At 39.4% G+C, this 22,827-nt stretch overlaps 1 pseudogene; it reads right to left on the minus strand.

Moving 5' to 3' along the window:
• Positions 1 to 12,410: 12,410 nt before the first annotated feature.
• Positions 12,411 to 12,951, minus strand: LOC100586030 (annotated as a pseudogene).
• Between the last annotated feature and the right edge of the window lie 9,876 nt (positions 12,952 to 22,827).

Below are 22,827 nucleotides of genomic sequence, written 5' to 3' on the forward strand. Positions count from 1 at the left end.
AAGCATAATGGATTCTCTTTGACCCAGTAATTGCACATGTAGGAATTTATCTCAAGATAATAACTTGCAAACAGACACGCAAAAAATTTATTACAAGGATGTTACATTTATTCTTGCTTATAGCAGGGCTGGGGGAGAGAGAGAAAAGTGGTGGAGGGAGAATTTGGTTAAATAAATTAAGGTACATTCATAAAATGAAACCAATTTATTATTCTCACCTGTCCTTAAATTTAGTGTGTTTCCACTTAGGAGGAACAATGAAATATTTTGCAGTGCTTATAAATTGCCTATGTGTTTTGGAAGAATGTTTAATTATGTGACAATGTTGCCTATATATTGTTTATTGGTAAAGTTGTTACCAAACAATAAACACAGACCGATTTCATTTTTATAATAACGGCATGTTAATGTAGAACAAAGACTAAGAGGCTAAATACCAATTTCTTAATTAACAGTGGTTACTTCTCAGTGGTAGGATTATGGGTGATGTAAATTTTCCTTGTGCTTTTGGCTTCCCAAATTTTTGACACGGTTTTTAAGATAAAACTATTTCTTTCTTTATTATTTTTTTTTTTAATGCTTTCAAGTTCTTGGATATATGTGCAGCATGTGCAGATTTGTTACATAGGTATATACATGCCATGGTGGTTTGCTGCACGCATCAACCCGTCATCTACATTAGATATTTCTCCTAATGCTATCCCTCCCCTAGCCCCCACCCCCTGACAGGCCCTGGTGTGTGATGTTCCCCTCTGTGCATCCATGTATTTTCGTTGTTCAACTCCCACTTATGAGTGAGAACATGTGGTGTTTGGTTTTCTGTTCCTGTGTTAGTTTGCTGAGAATGATGGTTTCCAACTTCATCTATGTCCCTGCATAGGACATGAACTCATTCTTTTTTATGGCTGCTTAGTATTCCATGGTGTATATGTGCTACATTTTCTTTATCGAGTCTATCGTTGATAGGCATTTGGGTTGGTTCCAAGTCTTTGCTATTGTGAACAATGCTGCAATAAACATATGTGTACATGTGTCTTTATAGTAGAATGATGTATAATCATTTGAATATATACCCAGTAATGGGATTGCTGGGTCAAATGGTATTTCTGGTTCTAGATCCTTGAAGAATCGCCACACTATCTTCCACAATGGTTGAACTAATTTACACTCCCACCAATGGTGTAAAAGTGTTCCTATTTCTCCTCATCCTCTCCAGCATCTGTTGTTTGCTGACTTTTCAATGATTGCCATTCTAACTGGAGTGAGATGGTATCTCATTGTGGTTTTGATTTGCATTTCTCTAATGACCAGTGATGATAGGCTTTTTTTCATATACTTGTTGGCTACGTAAATGTCTTCTTCTGAGAAATGTCTGGTCATGTCCTTCATCCACTTTTTGATGGGGTTGTTGGTTTTTTTCATGTAAATTTGTTTGAGTTCTTTGTAGATTCTGGATATTAGCCCTTTGTCAGATGGATAGATTGCAAAAATTTTCTCCCATTCTGTAGGTTGCCTGTTCACTCCAATGATAGTTTCTTTTGCTGTGCAGAAGCTCTTTAGTTTAATTAGATCTCATTTGTCATTTTGGCTTTTATTGCCATTGCTTTTGGTGTTTTAGTTATGAAGTCCTTGCCCATGCCTATGTCCTGTATAGTATTGCCTAGGTTTTCTTCTAGGGTTTTTCTGGTTTTAGGTCTTACATTTAAGTCTTTAATCCATCTTGAGTTAATTTTTGTACAAGGTGTAAGGAAGGGGCCCAGTTTCAGTTTTCTGCATATGGCTAGCCAGTTTTCCCAACACCATTTATTAAATAGGGAATCCTTTCCCCATTTCTTGTTTTTGTCAGGTTTGTCAAAGATCAGTTGGTTGTAGATGTGTGGTGTTATTTCTGAGACCTCTGTTCTGTTGCATTCGTCTATATATGTGTTTTGCTACCAGAACCATGCTGTTTTGGTTACTGTAGTCTTGTGGTATATTTCAAAGTCAGGTAATGTGATGCCTCCAGTATTGTTCTTTTTGCTTAGGATTCTCTTGGCTATACGGGCTCTTTTTTGTTCCATATGAACTTTAAAGTAGTTTTTCTAATTCTGTAAAGAAAGTCAATGGTAGCTTGATGGGGATAGCATTGAATCTATAAATTACTTTGGCAGTATGGCCATTTTCATGATACTGATTCTTCCTATCTATGAGCATGGAATCTTTTTCCATTTGTTTGTGTCCTCTCTTATTTCCTTGAGCAGTGGTTTGTAGTTCTCCTTGAAGAAGTCCTTCACATCCCTTGTAAGTTGTATTCCTAGGTATTTTATTCTCTTTGTAGCAATTATAAATGGGAGTTCACTCATGATTTGGCTCTCTGTTTGTCTGTTATTGGTGTATAATAATGCTTGTGTATTTTGCACATTGATTTTATATCCTGAGACTTTGCTGAAGTTGCTTATCAGCTTAGGGAGATTTTGGGCTGAGACAATGGGGTTTTCTAAATATACAATTATGTCATCTGCAAACAGAGACAATTTGACTTCTTCTCTTCCTATTTGACTATCCTTTATTTCTTTCTCTTGCCTGATTGCCCTGGCCAGAACTTCCAATAGTGTGTTGAGTAGGAGTCGTGAGAGGGGGGGTCCTTATCTTGTGGTGGAAGATAAAACTATTTCTTTAAAAATGCATAGAAAATAACTACCTGTTTTAAAGGTCATGTTCACTTTGCAACAGATGATTTGATCTGAAAGCACAGCAGCTTTGGATTATTAAGCTATTCCATTGTAGCATCCATCTGAGATAATTTTTAATATAGCTCATCTCTATTGTATATTATTTTATACAGGCAAAGCTTAACTTTCTTTTTTCTGCATTACATTTTTAATGTCTTCAGAAAACTCCTACTTTTTAATTGTAAAAAAGTAATCTATATTAAAGTCTATGAAATGTATATAGACTTCGTATGCGCCTCATGAGCAAAACCTATTTTTTCTGTTAGCATGATGTAAAGAACTAGGTGGGAAGATTGACTTGCATGGCCCAATGCTGCTCTACTTCCTTCCGGAAAGAAAGGCCAGTCTCCATCTTGTAATCAGGAATGAGTACACTTAGGTTTATTGCAGGGAGGGTGGATTTAAGGGGATAAGGAATGGAAGGGGGTGCTGTAGCCTGAATGTTTATGTTCCCCCAAATTTCATGTATTGATACCTAATCCCCAATGTGGTAGTATTAAGAGGTGGGGCCTTTGGGAGGTGATTAGTTCATGAGGGCTTTCCCCTTCACTAATGGGATTAGTGCCCTTATAAAAGAGGTGAGGGAACTTGTTTGCACCTCCAGCTATGTGAGGGCAGAGAATAAGGTACTATCTATAAGGAATAAGCTCTCACCAGACACTGAGTCTGCTGGCACCTTGATCTTGGATTTCCCAGCCTTCAGAACTGTGAGCAATAAATTTCTGTTGTCTATTAGTTGCCCAGTCTAAGATGTCTTATTACAGCAGCCTGAATGAACTCACAGGGAATTTCTAGGCATTTCAGTTTTGAATGGTTTGAAACCATAATTTCAGATTGGAATTGAATGTAAAGAACTGAGACCAATGGGTCCTTGTGGAAACACAGGAATCTAAGACAGAGGACATGGGTGTGAAGAATGAATGAACGATGGTTCCTGACAGTGCCTCCTGATTTGAAATCTGGAGCTGAGTGTTTTCACTTTGTCTTCTCAAATTCTTCTTGGTTTTGTGTCCTTTTTTCTCTGGTATTTTTTTATATCACTCTTGTCTCTTAGAGTAGAAAGCAGATGTTTGGTTTGGTAAAACTTTCTTTCAACATCTGGTGTTCACTACAGTCATGTGAAAGTTATCGGTTTTGTTCTCATCTGTCCTCAGTCTTAGTTCATTTCCACTTAAGCTCACCAATTTTATGGAAGTTTGAAACAGAATAAAAATATTATTTTTTTATCTTTTTTCTTGTGTCCATCATAGTCATCTCTTAAGCATTCTCTCCTTCTCGTTCTTTCTCTCTGTCTCTCTCTGTCTCTCTCTCTCTCTCACACACACAGACACACACACAAACACACATACACACACACAGCAGACAGACACACACATATACCTAAAGGCTGCCATATGGAGACATTAAACGCACCAAAGTCGCATAACTTTATCTATGATGTTTTTATTTATGACTACCCTCCTTTCCATTTAATTTTCTTATCAAATACTACTGTTGTTCAGATCAAGACTAAGAAAGGAGCAAATCTTTCCCCTCCCCACGCTGATCTGTTTTGTTGGTTTGTTTCTTGCTGCCATGAATTTTCCTCTTTCTAGTGGATGTGCTGATTCTCATCCACTTCCTTCTGAGGCCCACATATTGAGACTGGCCCATGTGACAAGGGCCCGGGGCTATATTACAATGAGATGCAGAAGACAAATACGCATGCATTTAGACATCCTTCCACCCTACAGAATTCTTAAGAACCTGATGTAGTCAACACCTTGGTTTTATGTGACCACAAGTTCAGGAGTAGCTGTCCCTGTTGTTTGATGAATTCAGGGATTTTTTTCTGTTGGTATCAGGTTCATTAACCAAGCAGATGGTTACTAGTGACTTGGGGACTCAGTCTTAGGAGTCCTTCCTCTGTAATCCTGCTCTTATGAAGTGCTCCTGGCAATGAACCCACTACTTTCTATTGTAGAGCATTCTCCATGGGTTTTAGTTATTTAGAATTCAGACAAGAAAGTTGGCTGGCCTGTTGTAGTCCTTTTTTTTTTGAGTTGCATTTTTATGTTTTTACCATTGATGTCTGCTCTTGTAATCTTATCTCTTCTTTTTCCAATTGATTTTCCAGTGAGAAGTGACCAAGTTTGTGGTCATATTCATGATCTTGGGCTGCCAGATTTAGCAAATAAAAATACAATATGCCCAGTTAAATTAGAATTCCAGATAAAAAGCAAATACTTTTTAGTGTAAGTATATCCCATGCCATATCTGAGACATATTTATACTATACAATTATCACTATTTATCTAAAATTCAATTTTAACTGGGCATTCTATATTTTATCTGGCAATTCTATTTTCATCTGATTTTGCCTTCAGGGCCTGTCCCCACTGAATTAACATCTTCTCAAAGACAGACTGAGGAGATCAAGCTCAATCAGTCATTTTTTCCCCCTTTGTGGTTACAAGTTGTTGGTGCAGAAAGTTAAAACATCTGATGAAAGTGAGTATTCTGGGGTTATCTGTGGCATTTGATATGCTCTACCTGACCTCTGGGGCTTTGTGCATGTTATTTATGTCTGGAATTATCTCTCTTCCCTTAACTCCCAGTGTCTCTCTCTTGTTTCTTTAGCTTTTGATTCTTCAACAAGTTTAAGTTCCAAGGTCATTTCTTTCTTGTGAGATCCTTTCCTTGACTACACTCGTATCAGGAGGAAGCGTTTGTCCTCTGCGTGCACACAGCATACTGAGCTACCCACTTGGGAACTTGCTCATTGACCTTGGTCTATGAGGAGGAGACTGTCTTTCTAGGTCATTGTGGTACCCTCATTCAGTGTCTAGCATAGTCCTTGAATGAATGAATACAGCCAGAAGACTAGGAGTGGGGCCAGAGGAGTTGGTGAACTTGAAGAGTCTCCAGTAAAAAAATTTCATAAGTGAAAATGAAGGCAAACATGCTTGATTCTGGAAGAATGGACCACATCCAGAGGAGAGAAATGCTTTTAAATAGAGCAGATGCCTTTCAACCATATTGTTCTCTGGCCCATACTCCATGGAGCTGCCTAAGTCTCAGGGCAAGGGGACTCCAAGAAACAGTCAGATGAGGAACAGCCATTCTTCGAGAGCCTCTCCAGATCGCTGAAGGCATTATCAGCTCTGTAACAGCAGCTGATCCAGGAGTGAAGACTGTGCCTTTGGAGTGTGGCCGTGGCACTCTTAACACGGGCAGCTGCGCTGTCATCTTTAGCAGGTGGTGCTGGTGTAGCTCACAACTTTGGATTCCTCTGAGACAGGCACTGTCTCCTCCGGGAGCTTGAGCAGGACAGATGAAAAGCACAGAAACCCCTGGCAAACACAAGCATCAGTTCTAGTACCCCTCTCCCAGAATTCTTTAAGAGTTTTCTAAGAGGGGACTAAAGTTTTGGCAGAGTAGCTGGAGAACAAAGCCAGAAAATCCTGCTTAAAACACATGGTGACCCTATTTTTACCCCCTGGTTGGTGTGGCCTGGGAGACATCGACTGTATCCACGTTTGCCAGCTTCTTTGTTTAGAATACTCATAAATAAAGATGATGGCTAATTTTTTCTCCTGCACTCTACAGGGTAGGGTAGTTTATAGTTTCTCTCTGTAATTGAATTGTAGGCTCTGGAGGAGTGGAGAATTTTATGAGTCAGAGGAAAATCTGATAAACTGGCCTTGTCCTCATTTGAACAGGGTTATGACAATATGTCACATAAGGGTGATATTTACTAGTATTTTTTGGAGAAATAATTTGCTTCTTTTTTTATGATAGAATAAGGCCTTCCAGTTAATTATCTATACTTTCTTCTAATTAAAATAGCCTCCGGCTGCACAAGACAGGAAAGGTAGACCTCTTTTTCCTGCTTTGGGTTTGAAGGAAAATGAGTGAATGCAGGGTAAGGTGATGTGATGAACACATTCCGAGTTCACTTAGGATGGTAAAATTTTTTTCTCCTCACTCTGTAATGCAATGCCAACATTTACATCTTCCTACAGAGACAGTAAATGGAAGGAGAATGGACAGTAGACAGAAGCACTGCTGTTTTGGTGAATGGGTGAGGTCACTGTAGCAGTTTTCTAGCTGCAGTGATTATGGCAGGTGGTGGGGTGGGTGGCCAGTGGGAGTGGGCTCATAAATTGTAGAGTCCTTTCTGTGGGACATGTGGAGCCTTGGTGTGAAATCTTTGCTTAACTAACAATACTGTTTACGATAAAATTTTTAGTATTTGTTTTAAGCTGTAGTTGAAAGGGAAATAGTTGTAATAGGGAGCAGAAGCAGAGTTACGATACTCATTGTGAGAGGAATTAGCATCTAATTTTCCTCTCAAATCTATTTGCAAGTATGAATTTACATCAAGGCTGTGCCATTTGAACTCTGACCCACTTCCTACCACCCCTGTTCCCAGGCCCACTTAATCTACGCCATACATTATAGCCACCTGGGAAACTTTTAATCCCCTGATCCAGGGGAACAACTCCTGGCTAATTAAACCAGAATCTTTGGGGCGAGGCCCAGGTATCAGCTATTTAATACATTTTTCCAGGTGAGTCTAATGTCTAGCCCAGATTGAGAACTGTTTTTTCTGGAATGTACAGAACTATTTGCAGACCCAGAGTGTTGATAATACAGACCAGATTTCAGAAGAAGACTGTAGGTCTCTGAGAGATGGCTTGCCACAAAGCCTGGAAGACCCAGAAAGGTGGTGGCAGGCGGCACTTATGCCAGTCACTATCCCGCCTTCTCTGTATGTGTGAGTGCTGTGCCAACCCACAGGGTCAGCAACAGGGCCTTGAATATCACAAACATCTACACACAAACAGACCGACACTTGGTTTTGTTTTCCTCCCCAGTATATTAGGAAAGCTTTTTAAGGTTTTTGATACTTGGTAACCTACTGAATACATGTACATTACAGAAAAGGAAATAATAAGCCAAATTTGGCTCTCCAGATGCACGTGTGTGTATGTGTATGTTTGTGTGTGTGTGTGTGTGAGAGAGAGAGAGAGAGAGAGAGAGAATGAGGGAGAAGAAGGGAAAGAATATGTCTCTTGAGGTTTAATTTTTCTCTAGGAACTCATCCTGACCAAGTATGAAGAGGAGAAGGAAAATCTGCACTTTGAAGAAGAACTGCTGTCCTGGGGAACAGGTGAGGTCACTGTGGCAGCTCTCTAGCTCTAGGGGTATGGCATGTGGTGGGTGGCCAGTGGGAGTGGGCTAATGGAGTGCAAAGTCCACATGTCTGTAGGACACGTGGAGCCCGGGTATGAAATATCTGCCTAGCTAGGCTTGGTGATAAGTGAAAGAGTGAAAGGGTATCATTAGTTACCCTCACCAGGACCTAGTGTCCATTCTCCTTGGGATCCTGAGATGTTAGGGAAGGCAGTGACTTGTTGGCTTGGGAAAGCTTAAACAATTCTATTGACCACATGGATTCCACTCCACCATGGGAGGCAGGCAATGACCTGGCCTGAGACCAACTCAGAGAGGGAAACTTCCATGATGATTTGGAAGTCTCAATAAGGTGTCTTCTACAGTATCCTCCCAATCCCACCCAGTTTGTCACCTCACAACTCATATTCTATTAACCAGAGAGGCCAGAAGGAGAAGTGTCCACCGCGTATTATGTCCTAATGGCGTCTCTGACAGCTGGTTGATAACTTCACTCTAGATCAGCTTTGGCCTTGAAGATCTCAGGTCATCTACCTTTCACAGGGAGTTGGGTAATTATTTTCTACTTGAGAGTCCTGAAAATGTGTAGCCAAGAAAGTATGAAAATAAGAGTGTTTTTCTAAAGCTGCTGGCTGGAATGAAAGAAAGAATAAAAGGAAAGATAATTTGAAAATACCGACTTAAGGCCATTTCACTCTGAGAAAATGTTTTATTCATGCTTGGATCACAAAGAAATATTTGAACATTTCTCTTGAGTCATTTTCATTCATTTTATTTTACTATTAATTTTTTTTAATTACAATCTGGCCTCAGCAGCCTCAGACCTCTGTGACCAAAATACATCAATGATCTTCAGTATCACTAATTACTGTAACACTATTTATATGGTCTTGCTGTGAGAACCTCCTGTGGGTCCCCTTTAATTTCACAAAAACAATGACAGGGTGACAGTAACAGCTTTTGCGGTGGAGTTTCAGCCTTGAGCAGCACTTCAGGGGAATGACATGGGACCTTCTTCATCCCATTGTAATAGTAGATGTATCCCAGAGGATTCTCTGTGGAGTGAGTCTGCGTAAGATCCCTGAGATTTAATTGTTACTATCAGTGGTGCTGCATCTGTTATTTACCAGCCTGTGAAGCCCATTTTCTTGGGTTACCAAATGATGTACAATAATTAAATATATCTTCATCAAGCACTTACCAGTTTAACGTTATATAGGCACAACATCAGGATCTGTACTCATGGAACTTTCCATGTCTTTAAGGAAACACAGAACCTTACGTAGTAAGGGAAAACAGTGTATGATATATATCAAGGTAAACAGTTAAGAATGTAAGTGGTTAGGATCAGTTGGGGAAAATTGCTTGGAATAAGTAGGATTTGAGAGAGGCCTGAAGGTTAAGAGGCATGAGAGAAAAGGTGAAAGATATCGCATTCTGGGTTGGGGAATTGGTAAGCAAAGGTATAGGGGTGGGAAAGAGGATGTTATATTTCAGGGACAATGAAGTGAGTGTTAGCTAGTGTATTTGTTTCCTAAGGCTGCTGTAACCAATTACTATAAATGTGTTCTCTCACAGTTCCAGAGGCTAGAAGTCCTGGAATGAAGGTGGTGGCAGGGCTGGTTCCTTCTGGAGACTCTGAGGGAGAAACTGTGCTCTGTGCCTGTCCATCTTCAGGTGGCTGTCTGCACTCTTTGGTGTTCCCTGGCTTGTAGATGCATCCTTCCCGTCTCTGCCCCTGTCTTCACATGGCCTTCTCCCTTGGGTCTCTGTGTTTTTAATCCTTCTTTCATTTCTCTTTTAAGGACACTAATCATTGAATTTAAGGCCCATCCTGAATCCAGGATGGTCTGCCCAAGAGATACTTGATTTAATGACATCTATAAAGACCCTGTTTACAAATAAGATCACATTCACAGGTTCCAGGGGTTAGGACTTGGACATATCTTTTGGCAGGACACTATCAACCCACTATAGATAGTAAAAGTGGATAAGGTTGAATGGATGGAGAGGTCTGCTTGTGTCAGTTCCTGAATTTTTATGTCATAGTGGGGATTCCAATATAAACTGCTCAGCTATCATTAAACAATGGACATTTTTTTGGGGAAGGATAATGAAATGAGCTCCTGTGAGGTAATTTGCATTGAGGATTGAGGAGAAATCAGTCTGAAGGCCAGAAGAGTCAAGGTGCATGAACATGGACTAAGGACTACAGGTCATTCTCACCTGGCAGGGGAAATACCATGATTACTAAGAACCATAGGTCATCGTTAGTAGTAAGTGGTGATTTGCATACATCATGGGGTGTCTTGCTTAGATTTGCCTCTAACTTAAACCTCCTGGGTTCCTCCTATGGCCTTCAGCCACAGCCAAGGTGAAATCTGTACAGAACTATTTCTGTACTAGCAAAAATCATCCTTTGTTGCATCCCAGCATAATGTAGGTGGAGATGGAGTACATGACCTCTCAGGTTTTGGGAGCATCCAGTAGAGGAGCATGATGCTTTGAAAGCAACAGGGACAAAATATTTCTCTTTAATTAGCTAAGAGTTAGAATCAAGGAGAACCTGGAGTTCACGTGGCCAACACCAGGAGCAAACAAATTTGGCTGAGACATAGGTGTGAGACCACACAATGCACTAAGTCAGGAGACAACACGCCTTATTTTTTCTGATGCCCACTTCTTCCCCTAAAAGTTTCTGTGTGCATTTCCTGCCCTTTCAACTGTGTTGCAATCTTCTTGAGAATATTGGCCGTGTTTTAAGCTTATATCCCTTTAGCACAATGCTGGGTGCACAGCATATACTTTGCCAGTGCTTGCTTTTTGATGGAAACAGCTACTGGCCTCCTTATTCTTTTCAGTATTACAAACAAAACACATGAAAAAATGACAGTGATGAAGTTTTGCTTTAAAGTGGATGAAAGGCTCATAGTCATTGTAGGTCTTCCTATTGCTCCCAGAATTTCTGGGCATAGACTGTTGACCATATACACTATGGTTTGCTTGATGGAGTCAGAGGAACAGGTAAGAAGGTGAGACCCAATGAGATAATCAAAACCCTCTCACTAAAGAGCATCACTCAGGAGCACTTCAATTCTTTTCAAAAGCAACTGGAGAATGGAGAGTATGCAGATTGCATAAGATATGTCTCTAAATCTGTTAGAAGTGAGACTTACCATGAGGGCCCTAGACATTTAAAGTTATTCAATGTTTCAGCCTCTTTCTTGGGAAAAAATAGAAATAACAAATTACTTTTGGGAACTAATGTTTTCATGAAAGTCCTACCAAAATCTGTATGCATCTTTCTCAAATACATTTCATGTTATTGCAACAATGGAACAATACTAATGATCCTTTCTGAATTATTATAAAAATATTGGCCCACAAATGTTGCCAACTTGGTGTTTTCCCTTAAAGAGCAGAGAGGAAACAAGTCCATTAAAACCACCTCAAATCAGCTAATAGAGATTTGAGCCCTGGCATTGTCAGTCATTCCTGCCATAGGAGCGTTAATAAGAGAGGTCAACATCTTCTTCCCCAGAAGTAGACAATTGTTTGCACACACAGCACCAGCCTCTCTGACTGCCCCCCACACACTGGGTCTGAGATACCTGCTTAGACATGTGAACTAGGAGAAAATCTCAATATGAGGAGGCTAAATAGTGTGGCAATACCAAAATGTTGTGAATACTGCTTTTTTAGCACATGAAGTATAACTGGTCCAACCGTCTTGCCTTTACTTTTTTTTTTTTTAACAAGAGAAAGAATATGAGTAGACTTTATCTAAGATATTAACTTCTTAGTTCTAAAAGCACTTGTAACTAAAACCAAATTGTTTTTGTGGGGAGGATGGTAGAAATTCATAATTACAAGGATTCCTTGTCTCATGAATGAGTAATGCTAAGTGTCATAGGGCTACTTAAGAATGCATTTATTTATCTTTTAAATTGTTAAAAAGCAAATACATTGCATAAAGGTGATTATTTTAACTATTTTAAGCATATACTTCAGTGATATTAAATACATTCACATTGTTGTGTGTGTGTGAGGCTACTTAAAAAAATTTATCTTGGTCACTTTTTTCCTTCAAAATATAAAAACGACATTCAAAGTCCCTGCATATCCAGTTCAGTGAGGTTAATATTCTTGCAGAGAAAACTCTGATATCAGCTCAGCTCTGATAATTCTTTTTTTTTTTTTTTAAACGGTCTCGCTCTGTCACCCAGGCTGGAATGCAGTGACGCCACCTCAGCTCACTGTAACCTCCACCTCCCTGGTTCAAGAAATTCTCGTGCCTCAGTCACCCGAGTAGCTGGAATTACAGGTGTGCATCACCATGCCTGTCTAATTTTTGTATTTTTAGTAGAGGCAGGGTTTCACCATGTTGGCCAGGCTATTCTTACACTCCTGGCCTCAAGTGATCCACTCGCCTTGACCTCCCAAAGTGCCAGGATTACAGGCGTGAGCCACCATGCCCAGCCAGAGTATTATTATTCTGATCATTCAGACTTGCTTCATCTGCTACCTCTTAGGTAGTTGTGTGAAGTCATGATTAGCAAATTCTGGGTGAAAAAAGATTTCAAGTCACAAAGATCTCTCATAACTAACGTCAATGGAAAATTCTTTCTTTGAGATTGCCCTGATTCCAGTATACTGTTTAATCCACTTGGCCCATCTGTGTCATACTTTTTAAATTCTTTTACTAAATCTGGGCAGACATAACTGTAGCACTCCTTTACTGCAGTAGCTGTTTCCAGGGATTGCTCTGAAGGAATTTCTACTTCTCAGCCTCTGAACAGTTGCTGAATGAAATATGTGATGCTTGCCCTATGATTGGAATGTGCTTATGGCAGTTGCCAACCCCATATCCTTCAGTTGGAGGTGGGACAGGAGTGTCACCATCTTTACTATCTCTTCCCATACCAGTCAATGTCTGTTTTCTTATTTGTTTTGATGCTCACAGTGCTGCTAATGCAAGAACTGCCTGTATGGCTATGTATAAGCGTGGAATATTGAAGAACTCAAACACTATTTCAGCAGCATATTCTGTTTTCTGGAGCATTCAGTGGAATTTTAGCCAAAGAAAATAACGACCTTCATGTTCTGCTTTAAAGATTACTTTCTCCAAACCTTTCTGTCAACAGTCTTCAACTAAACCATGGTGGGTTCACCACTTCATGGTATATGTCACTTTTTCCTGTTACATCATCCCCAATGAAGAAGTCTATGACATTGGCTTTCTTTATCACCCTCCTTTGAGCTTAATTGCCCACTTTTGCTGAATTCTTGAAAGCAACACATCAAGGGATAATAAACTATTTTTCTGTATTTGCAACATGTCCCAGTTTTGTATACTCAGTGCCACAATCCACCATACACACTGGTAGCTGTCCCACCATCTTCCTTCCCTCCTGCTGCTATCACCCTTTCTTCCCTCCTGCTGCCCCGCTGCTTTATCTAGTCTGTACTGGTTTGAGATTAATGGCAGGAGATGGGGACTTTCTAACCCTCCATAGCTGGGTACCCTCTCTTACAACTTCTTCCTCTTTCGCTGCCTTTTCCCAGGAAGTCAAGATGGTCCATTGGTGCCCATGCCCCAGTCAGACGCAGGCCAGGCCCAACCTAGAGTGTTCTCTATAATTGTTTTGAATGGAAGTTATAGGGGAAGTAGAATAATACTTTGATTTCTAGATTTTTTTTTTTGCCTCAGTGCTTATTTTAAATGGCCTAAAAATCAAGCCTAGTCTAGATAATGTTGGCAAGAATCTAATCTCAATAGATTAGAAATAAAGTGTGAAAAGAGCCAAATGGAAGCAGTGCCTAGTCTAAGATCACCTAGGAATATAAAAGAGATGGCGATGGAGAGATACTGAATGATGCAACCAAGTGTGATCACAAGTACAAATGTATAGGTTGAAATATGGGAAAGAGAAGACATATCTGGAGGGAAACTGAGGAAGTAAGCAGGAGGTGCATGTGGGGGGAAATTGAGGTCACTATGTAAGGTATGTTAGGTATATTTTGACTGATTAACTCTCTGGGCAATGCTCTCAAACTTAGATGAACATCTGAATGACCCGTGGTTTAAAAAAAAAAAAAAAGATAAAGCCGTATGAGTCCTGCCTGAAACCTGTTGAATCAGAACCTCCAGGGTAGTATTTGTTTTAGAAAGCTTTTTAGGAGATGAGTTGAGGAAGCCATATTTAGGCTAGAAGAATAATTTTATAATGTTGCAGAGACTAGTTTCTATCTCCGAATAAAAGGGAGGTGGCCTGAGGAGTTAATAGTAACACTGACAAAAAGGATAGGGATTATTTTTCACTCAGCAATCAGATTATGGACTCAAGAAGGTAGTTCCGCATTGTTAGGGATGTTTAAGAACATGCAAGACAAAGTCATATGATGAAATGGGATAGGAGAGGAAGGCTTTGAGGACACTGTGCAGATCAGAATTGGTTCGGGGGAGGACCCTGCTATTGGCCTGTTGTAGCTCCTCTGTGAAGAAGAATAGCTCTCCAGAGGAGGGGAATGGAGATTGATGATATGACAATGCAGTCCAAAACAGAGTAAGCTTGCCCAAAACACACACAGGAGTTGACTCAAGTCTTTGATGTTGTCACTGGAGATGTTGTCATCTTGCCTCAATTCCTAGGAAAGGAGAGTTGGTGATCAAAGTGAGATTCACAGTTGTGTACTAAGTGTTTGCATTGAGTTATAAGTGCATGCAGGGTGATGGCTTCATACATTCGAATATCAGTATATCTCTAGTATTTGATTTAATCATATTAAGACTATAGTGCACCAAAAGCTCCATAAAACCAGACACTTTTTTTATTTTGTTTGCTGTTGTATCCCCAGAATCTGTAACAGTGCTTGGCACGTAGTAGATGGATGTGGATCTTCAATAAATGTTGAACGAATGAATGAATGAATCCATTGTTTAAAAGATGCAATTAAGAACAGTAGAAATCTGGCTGGGCACGGTGGCTCACGCCTGTAATCACAGCACTTTGGGAGGCCTAGGTGGGCGGATCACTTGACGTCAGAAGTTGGAGACTAATCTGGCCAACATGGTGAAACCCCATCTCTACTCAAAATACAAAAATTAGCCGGGTGTGGTGGTGCACACCTGTAATCCCAGCTACTCGGGAAGCTGAGGCAAGAGAATTGCTTGTACCTGGGAGGTGAAGGTTGCAGTAAGCTGCGATTGTGCCATTGCACTCTAGCCTGGGTGATAAGAGTGAAACTCCATCTAAAAAAAAACAAAAAACAAAAAACAAAAAAAAACCTGTAGAAATCCCTGAAACCAGATGAACTGCACCACCAAACAAGTTGAGACTGCACATCATGCTCTTCACAGAGGTGAATAAAAAATTGATGTTGAAGCTTGATCTAAGCTAATTGTTTATCTTCTCATTTATTCTCTTATTATTTATTGGGGAGAGTTAGTATTTTGAGTCTTTCTTCTTCCCAAATTAAATCAATTTTCAGAACTTTCATTTGTACTAAGTGTAAATAATGTCAAATACTTTATGTATTACTCTTCTAAGTGCATTACATTTTTTAACTTGAAGAGATGATGTCTTAGTATCAAATTTGAATCACCATTTTACAATGGGGAAAGATTTCCTTTTCAATGGTAGATTTTTTTGCCTTGAAATTCTTATTGATATTCAAAATTTAGAGAACTATAGTGCAAAGTGATTTAACATATACTAGAATGAACAGGGTATGACACTCTCAGCAGTAAAAAGAAGATATCTGTGGGCTTACAAGGATAGAATCTACATTTCTCCTTTCCTCTTGTTTTTTTGGAGTGGCAAAAGATGATTCCTTTTTTGTTGTGGGTCTAAAGGATATGTTATATGTGTTGGCAATTTCTTCTCTTACTCATGAAGGAGTTATGCTAATAGTAACCAGGATCTAACGGCATCCTTGGCGTTTGATTTGATTTTAGAGAGACTAAACCAGGTACCACGCCTCAGCCAAGCAGCCAGAAATAGCATTTGGAGTGTTTGCCTAACTGTCCATGGGAAAGGCCAACCATAAATTCTAGATATTCCACAGACCACCCAGAGAATTCTGGCAGGATACACACACACACACACACACACACACACACACACGAAACCACCACTAAGAGACAGCCACTCAGGATTAGGCAAGTGATGGTCACCAGCCACTGGCAAACTTTAGCGAAAACATCAGTTACCATTTCCAGCTTTGGGGGTTTGCCTTGTGTCTAAAGACCACATCAAATACATTGCTGCAATTAAATAGATTATTTGCCGCAGTGAGTTTCATTGGAATGTTTCCTTGCACTTCTCTGATGCATATAAATGAGATGAAAATCTTATTTTGCTTTCTTCAGAGCCTGAAATGTAAAGATTATGAAGAACGGCTGTCATCATAACATAGAAGCTCTTGAAAACAGTCTGTGGCTTAAAGCAAATCATTTTCTTCCCATGAATTAATTATCTAGCATTATGAATTTCTGTGAAGCCTATATAATCAGGCTTATGTTTTCTTATGCTATTTTTATATTGGAGTTGCATGACAGTAACTTCCTATTTTCTTTTCCAGTGGGAAGATGGGTGGAAATTCTTTGTAAGCTGTAAAATGCCATTCATATTTAAACCGCCATAATTTCTAAAGTTTTTAAAATTGCATTTGGTACCACTTACAAGGGTTTTTTAAATGCTTATTGATTATGTTTCTGGTGGTATTTCACTCAGAAGATGTCTCTTGTCCAGTGTGCACATCTATAAGAAGCAAATTATTCTGTCTGCTTGCATTGCCGCATGCTTTGAAGAAAACGTTCTGTAGCTACCAGCAGAATTCTATGGTTTAAATAATGCCAGAAGCATTTCTGCTTAGATAATCATATGAAGCCAGGTGGGATTAATTAGAGACACTATATGCTGACAACTGAGGCATCAGCTTTGGTTCCATTCCTGTGACTTCCTGGCACCACCATTAAGCTAAGAATTCTAGCTAGTGATAGTGGAGTTCAGACTCACCACCCCCATTGGGGCACTTTGAGGAGAGTTTAAAGATACTAGGGCCTATGCCTCTCCCTGTTACTGCTCTTTTGCCAAGGTTAACAAAAGAGTCACTTGGGTAGGAGGTACAAGGCAGAGAGAAACCCTGTCCTCTGGGTGAGCGATGGTGAAAGGACCAAGTCTTCTGTGTGGTGATCAGGTTGGGGTGGCTCCTGCTGCTGCCACTAATCCTAGTATTTTGGGCTTTCTCCTCACAGCTTTTCCTCCTGGATCTGTGGGAAACCTGTCCTGATCCAGCCTCAGGTCCTGAGAGCTGGGCCTGGGGTGGAATTGACTGAGGCCAAATCAAGGATTTGGGAGCAAAGAGCGATTTATGTTTTTGTCAAAGGCAAGGTTGACCTGGGACACAAAGAACTGTCTAAATCCTGTAGTCAAAAAAAAAAAAAAAAAAAAAAAAAAAAGAGGTGGAGAATGAGAACTTTGCTGTGGAAGGTCACCAACAGAGAATACAAAAGATGGAATAAGCCGGGTGGACCTTGGAGAGCCCTTCTGAGGCAATGATGCATCCATCCCTCAATTTCCGTTTGGCCTGAAGTCTAATTTGTGAAAGCAATTTTCCTTCTACATTAGGTTTTCATTGATTATAGCTCCTTAAATCTGACACCGTGTTGAGCTGTACAAGCACTTGGGGACCCATCCAAAGGAAGCTTTGCCTTTTCCTCCTTACCTTTACCAGGTGATTTTGATGCATTTGTTTGAGGAGAGTTCCTGGTATGGAGGTCTAGACATTGAACTTTGAGGAGTAGAAAGCTCCCATGGAAATATCCCAGGTTTCTATATTAAATGATTATTTCTAAAGACAAGTACATACATACATATTTTGTTTACTTATTCAATCCAAGTGATTAGTCATTGAGCAGTCAGCTTGGGCTGCTATAACGAAATGCCGTGGACTGAGTGACTTAAACCAGAAAAGTTTATTTCTCACAGTTCTGGAGGCTAGGAATTCCACTATCAAGGTGCCAGCAGATTCAGTGTCTGGTGAAGGCCTCTTACTAGCTTTCAGGTTGCCACCTTCTTGCTGTATCCTCACATGGTGGAGACAGAGCTCACTGTGGTCTCTCTCCCTATTCTTATAAGGACACCAGTCTCATCATGAGAGCCTCACCCTCATGACTACATTTAAACCTAATTACTTCCCAAGACTTCACCTCCAAATTCATCATATTGGGGGTAGGGCTTCAATATATGAATTTTGGGAGGACATAAACTTTTAGTCTATAACAAGGGGAAAAAAATGCAGTTGAACTGTGACTCAGTTTCCCCTGACTATCTGGGGGATACTCCAAGTGGAATGGGGGAAAGAAGGCAGATGCCTAGACAATGTGATTCTGGACTCCAGGGAAATATACTGATGAAATATGCTAGCAGAAGGGTCTTTTCTGTAGAATGCTCCTAGCAGTATATCCTTGAAAATGACATGAAAGCTGGGGTATAACACAGAGATGTTTCATAAAATGCTCCCTTATGGTAGGAGATAACACCACAAAACCTCCATTGTGGACCTCATCTTTCACTCTGGGCCAGAGAGTTGATGTCTTTCATGAACCAAAAGGAGCTGGGGAACTGCTCTCAATGTCCCCAACTTCTCTCTGCTTTTCTGGAACCTGCATCTTTTACTGGATTACCTGACTCTTTTACATCATGATGAAAGCTTGACACTGGCTATGATCTTGATTTGTGTGAGTCTGATCCTTTGTGTCAGATCAGGCAATAATAAAATAGAACAAATAAAACAAACAAAATGGTTCCAAGTACATGTGTTTGTCTAAGATCTACTTATTTCTATTTTTAGCTTTTTTGTTGTTGGTAAAAAATTGTCCACATACAATTTATAGAGAAGAATAAAAGACAGAAATTTTAATCAGGTTCTTTAAGTGTTCAATGGATAATTTTTTTCTATTGTTTTATTGTGGTAAAATATACATGACACAAAATTTACCATTTAGCCATTTAAAGTGGAAAAATCAGTGGCATTAAGCTTACTTGGCATTCCTGTGGACTCATTACCACTATCCATCTGTTAAAGGTTTTCACTATTCCAGACAGAAGCACTGTACTCATTAAACGGTAACTCCCCATCTCTCTTCCCCCTAGCCACAGGTAACCACCAATCTACTTTCTGTCTTCATGAATTTGCCTATCCTAGGTACCTCACATAGTGGAATCATACAATTTATTTGTCTTTTTATGTTTGGCTTATTTCACTTAGCATACTGTTTTCAAGGTTCGTTCATGTTGTAGCATGTATTATGATGCCACTTCATTTAAAGGCTCATTAATATTCCGTTGTGTATACATACCACATTTTGTTTATCCATTCATCTGTTGATAGACATTTGGGTTGTTTCCAGGTTTTTGGCTACTGTGAATAATGTTGCTGTGAACTTTGGTGTATAAATATCTGGGTCCTTGTTTTCAGTAGTTGGGTGAATATATTCAGAAGTAGAATTGCTGAATCATGTGGTAATTCTATGTTTAACTTTCTCAGGAGCCACCATAATGTTTCAGTGGCTGTGTCATTTTACATTCCTACTAGCAATATGCAAGAATTACAATTTCTCCACCTCCTTGCCAACACTTTCTATTTTCCATTAAAAAACCATTGCTACCCTGATGGGTATCTATTTTTAAGTGTCTCATTATTAAATAACCAAAAGGTAAATAATATTTTACTACTTTCTAGCTTGCCCCTCTGAGCAGCTAGTTCCATCTTTCTGGACCAGCCTCGACTCTGGAGCAGACCTGTCCCCGGAGTGAAACTGTCAAGACTGCACTGCTAAGCTACCTCCTTGGAGGACTTAGCTGATGTAATTCCCTTCTTGTCACCTCCAGCCAATGTTTTTGGGTAATTGATAGGTGATTAACAGAGAAACTTGTGGGACAATTTGGAACTACTAGTATGACTTCATCGAACAAGAACAGTTAAAGAATAATGATAAATTTGCATCAGTTTTCTTTACAGGGCCTTTCTCTAGTGTTAGTCCAAATTGGCTTTGATTATCCATGCAGGTAAAGAGGGATTTGACATATGTTACCTGAGCCATTGCTCTGTTAATTGTCTTATTCTTTGTGTTATGATTTACCTTCTAGACAGTTGAAAGGTCATATTTGTTTAATGAAAGTGATTTTATTTTCCAATGTGATTACTGATATTTTGAATACAATATTCATTAAGTATCATTGCTGAATTTAAATTGCTAATTGCTTAAATCTTCAGTGCATTAAAAGGGCGTGCACATTCTGAATGTCACAGCTTGCTTTTTATGTATTTACTTATTTGTTTTTGTTGCTAGTAAAACAAATATCTGCTCACTTTAGATCTTTGGGGCTTGTCTGCTTCTGTTTACCATTGAAGCCCAAACATTCAGGCTGCAGTTGGCACTACAGAGATGGGAGGACAAGCTGGAGACTATTCTCCCTCCAGGGTTGTTGATAAAGCTGTCAGCCAGGTTGTGGGGGTAGAATTCTGGCAACACTTGTGTTCAGAATTTCTTAAGCTTAGCCAACTGGCAAGGGATATAATCAAAGGGGAATGAATATGACAATCTAACGCCCTGCTACATAAGCACACACACAAACACACACACACACACACACACACACATGCATGCACAATAACATTCATGTTGATTCTGGGATATACTGTGAGCTATAGCAATCTCTAAACATGTTCAATTTGAAAAGCTGAAGGCAATATGTGCTTTGCTTAACTTATTTATTTTTTAAACATAGAAAACCTACTAAAGCTCTTAGGTCTGTCTTTCTGGGACCTTACATAAGTAGTCAGTTTTATAAAAATAAATCTTATGATCTTATAAAAAAGTTTAGGTTCATAAATTATATTCAGTATATTTTAATTGAAATAGTACTTATAAGGGCCTTCTAAATGTTTCCATAATTTTTTCTTTATCATTTGTAAACTTAGAGTGGGTTTTCAGAGCTATGGATCATTTATGAAGTCTGGGGTAGATTATAAATTGGTACACCTTTCCGGATTGTAACTTGGCAATATATATGAGAAGCATTCAGAGTTTGCAGAACCATCATTCTTCCACTATTTTTTCCGAAGGAAATAATGAAAAGTATGTGGAAAGATACAGTGACAAAGATACAAGGATATTCAATGCAGTGTTGTTTCTTATAGTAAAACATGTTAGATTTAAGATAATATTATCTATGTAATGAGGAATCATGTAAGTATCAAAAAGGCTATGGAAGAATGTTTGGGGGTTTACTTTAGGTGTCAACCTAATTGGATTAAGGAATATCTGAAGAACTGAAGCATTACTTCTGGGTGTGCCTGTGATGCTGTTTCCAGAGGAGATGGGCATGTGAATTGGTGGACTGAGTGGGAAAGATCCATCCTTAATGTGGGCAGGCACCATTCAATTTACTGGGGGATCAGATAGACCAAAAAGGCAGAGGAAAGGTGAATTCCCCCTTTCTCTCTCTTGGAGCTCCTGCCAATAAGGACATCAGAACTCTGGCCCCTCTGACCTTGGAACTGAGGTTCTTACACTAACAGCCCCCTGGGTTCTCAGACATTTGACTTTTCTAGTCTGAGGCTTTGGGACTCGGACTGAGCCATGCTACAAGCATCTCAGGGTCTCCAGCTGGCAGATGGCTTGTCATGAGACTTCCCAGCCTCCATAATCATATGAGCCAATTTCCCTAATCTCTTCTCGTGTGTGTGTGTGTATTCATATCATCTGTCTATATCTATATATCTTACTACATCTGTCTGTATCTACACATCTTACATGGCGTCAGACAAAGAGAGCTTGTGTAGGGGAACTCCCCTTTATAAAACCATCAGATCTCATGGGACTTATTCACTATCACGAGAAGAGCACAGGAAAGGTCTGCCCCCATGATTCAGTTACCTCCCACTGGGTCCCTCCCATGATGTGTGAGAATTATGGGAGGTACAATTCAAGAGCTCTGTCTCTCTGGAGAACCCCAACTAATACAAATATTTAATGACAAAAAAACATATATGATATGTTAAAATTTTAAAAGTATGCTTTTAAACAATGTGTATGATATCTACATGAAAACAGCAGAGGAAGGTCTTCAAAGTATTGAGATGTATATCTAAATCTCGGGATTATGAGTGATTTTTTGTTTTTTTTTTTTGGTTACCTATCCTTTTGAAAATTTATGTAATAAATGACTTTTTAAAACAATACCCAAAGTGGTTGTAAAAAAAATTTTTAATGTGCCTAACATATATATATATATAATTCTTTGCAACTCAACTTAATTTGCTATTAAGCCAACTGTAGTTATCTGGTTAAGGGTAAAGTTCTTCATTAAAAAAGCTGCTTTTATTGAGTGTTTATAACCACTAAATAGTTTTATAATCTTGAGGTTATCCGGTCCACAGAAGCAAGAGGAAGAGGTGCCAGAGAGGAGTCAGAGAGGAATGGGGAGGGAGAGAGAGAAACACAAATATGAGATTAAATTACATTTCCATTTAATTTTCAAATTATCTGTAATGACTTTAAGCATGGATTCATCTGGAAAAACTTCTAAGTATTATACTGAACTTGGCATTAGTGGCCTGGGGCATGTTAGAGTAAGAATTTTTAAATATGCCTAAAAAGAACTTTATCTTAAGGTTCATTCATTTTAGGTGTACATTTTGCTAATGTCATGAAACATTTTTCAGGGTAGAGTATGCTTTGGTGGTAAATTATCTAAAGTGGTTATACTACCAAGTAACATTTATATGTTCTCAAAGCTCTTATAGGAGCTTCTTTAAAAAGGGTAGCTTATTTGTTTCTGCAACAGAACCATGACTGGGTAAGGTGAAGGACCGCTATGAATGTGATCAGAGGGTAGACAGAAAATCGCAGGTCCTGGAAGGGATG

This window comes from Nomascus leucogenys, chromosome 21 (assembly GCF_006542625.1).
Source record: "Nomascus leucogenys isolate Asia chromosome 21, Asia_NLE_v1, whole genome shotgun sequence".
Taxonomy (NCBI): domain Eukaryota; kingdom Metazoa; phylum Chordata; class Mammalia; order Primates; family Hylobatidae; genus Nomascus; species Nomascus leucogenys.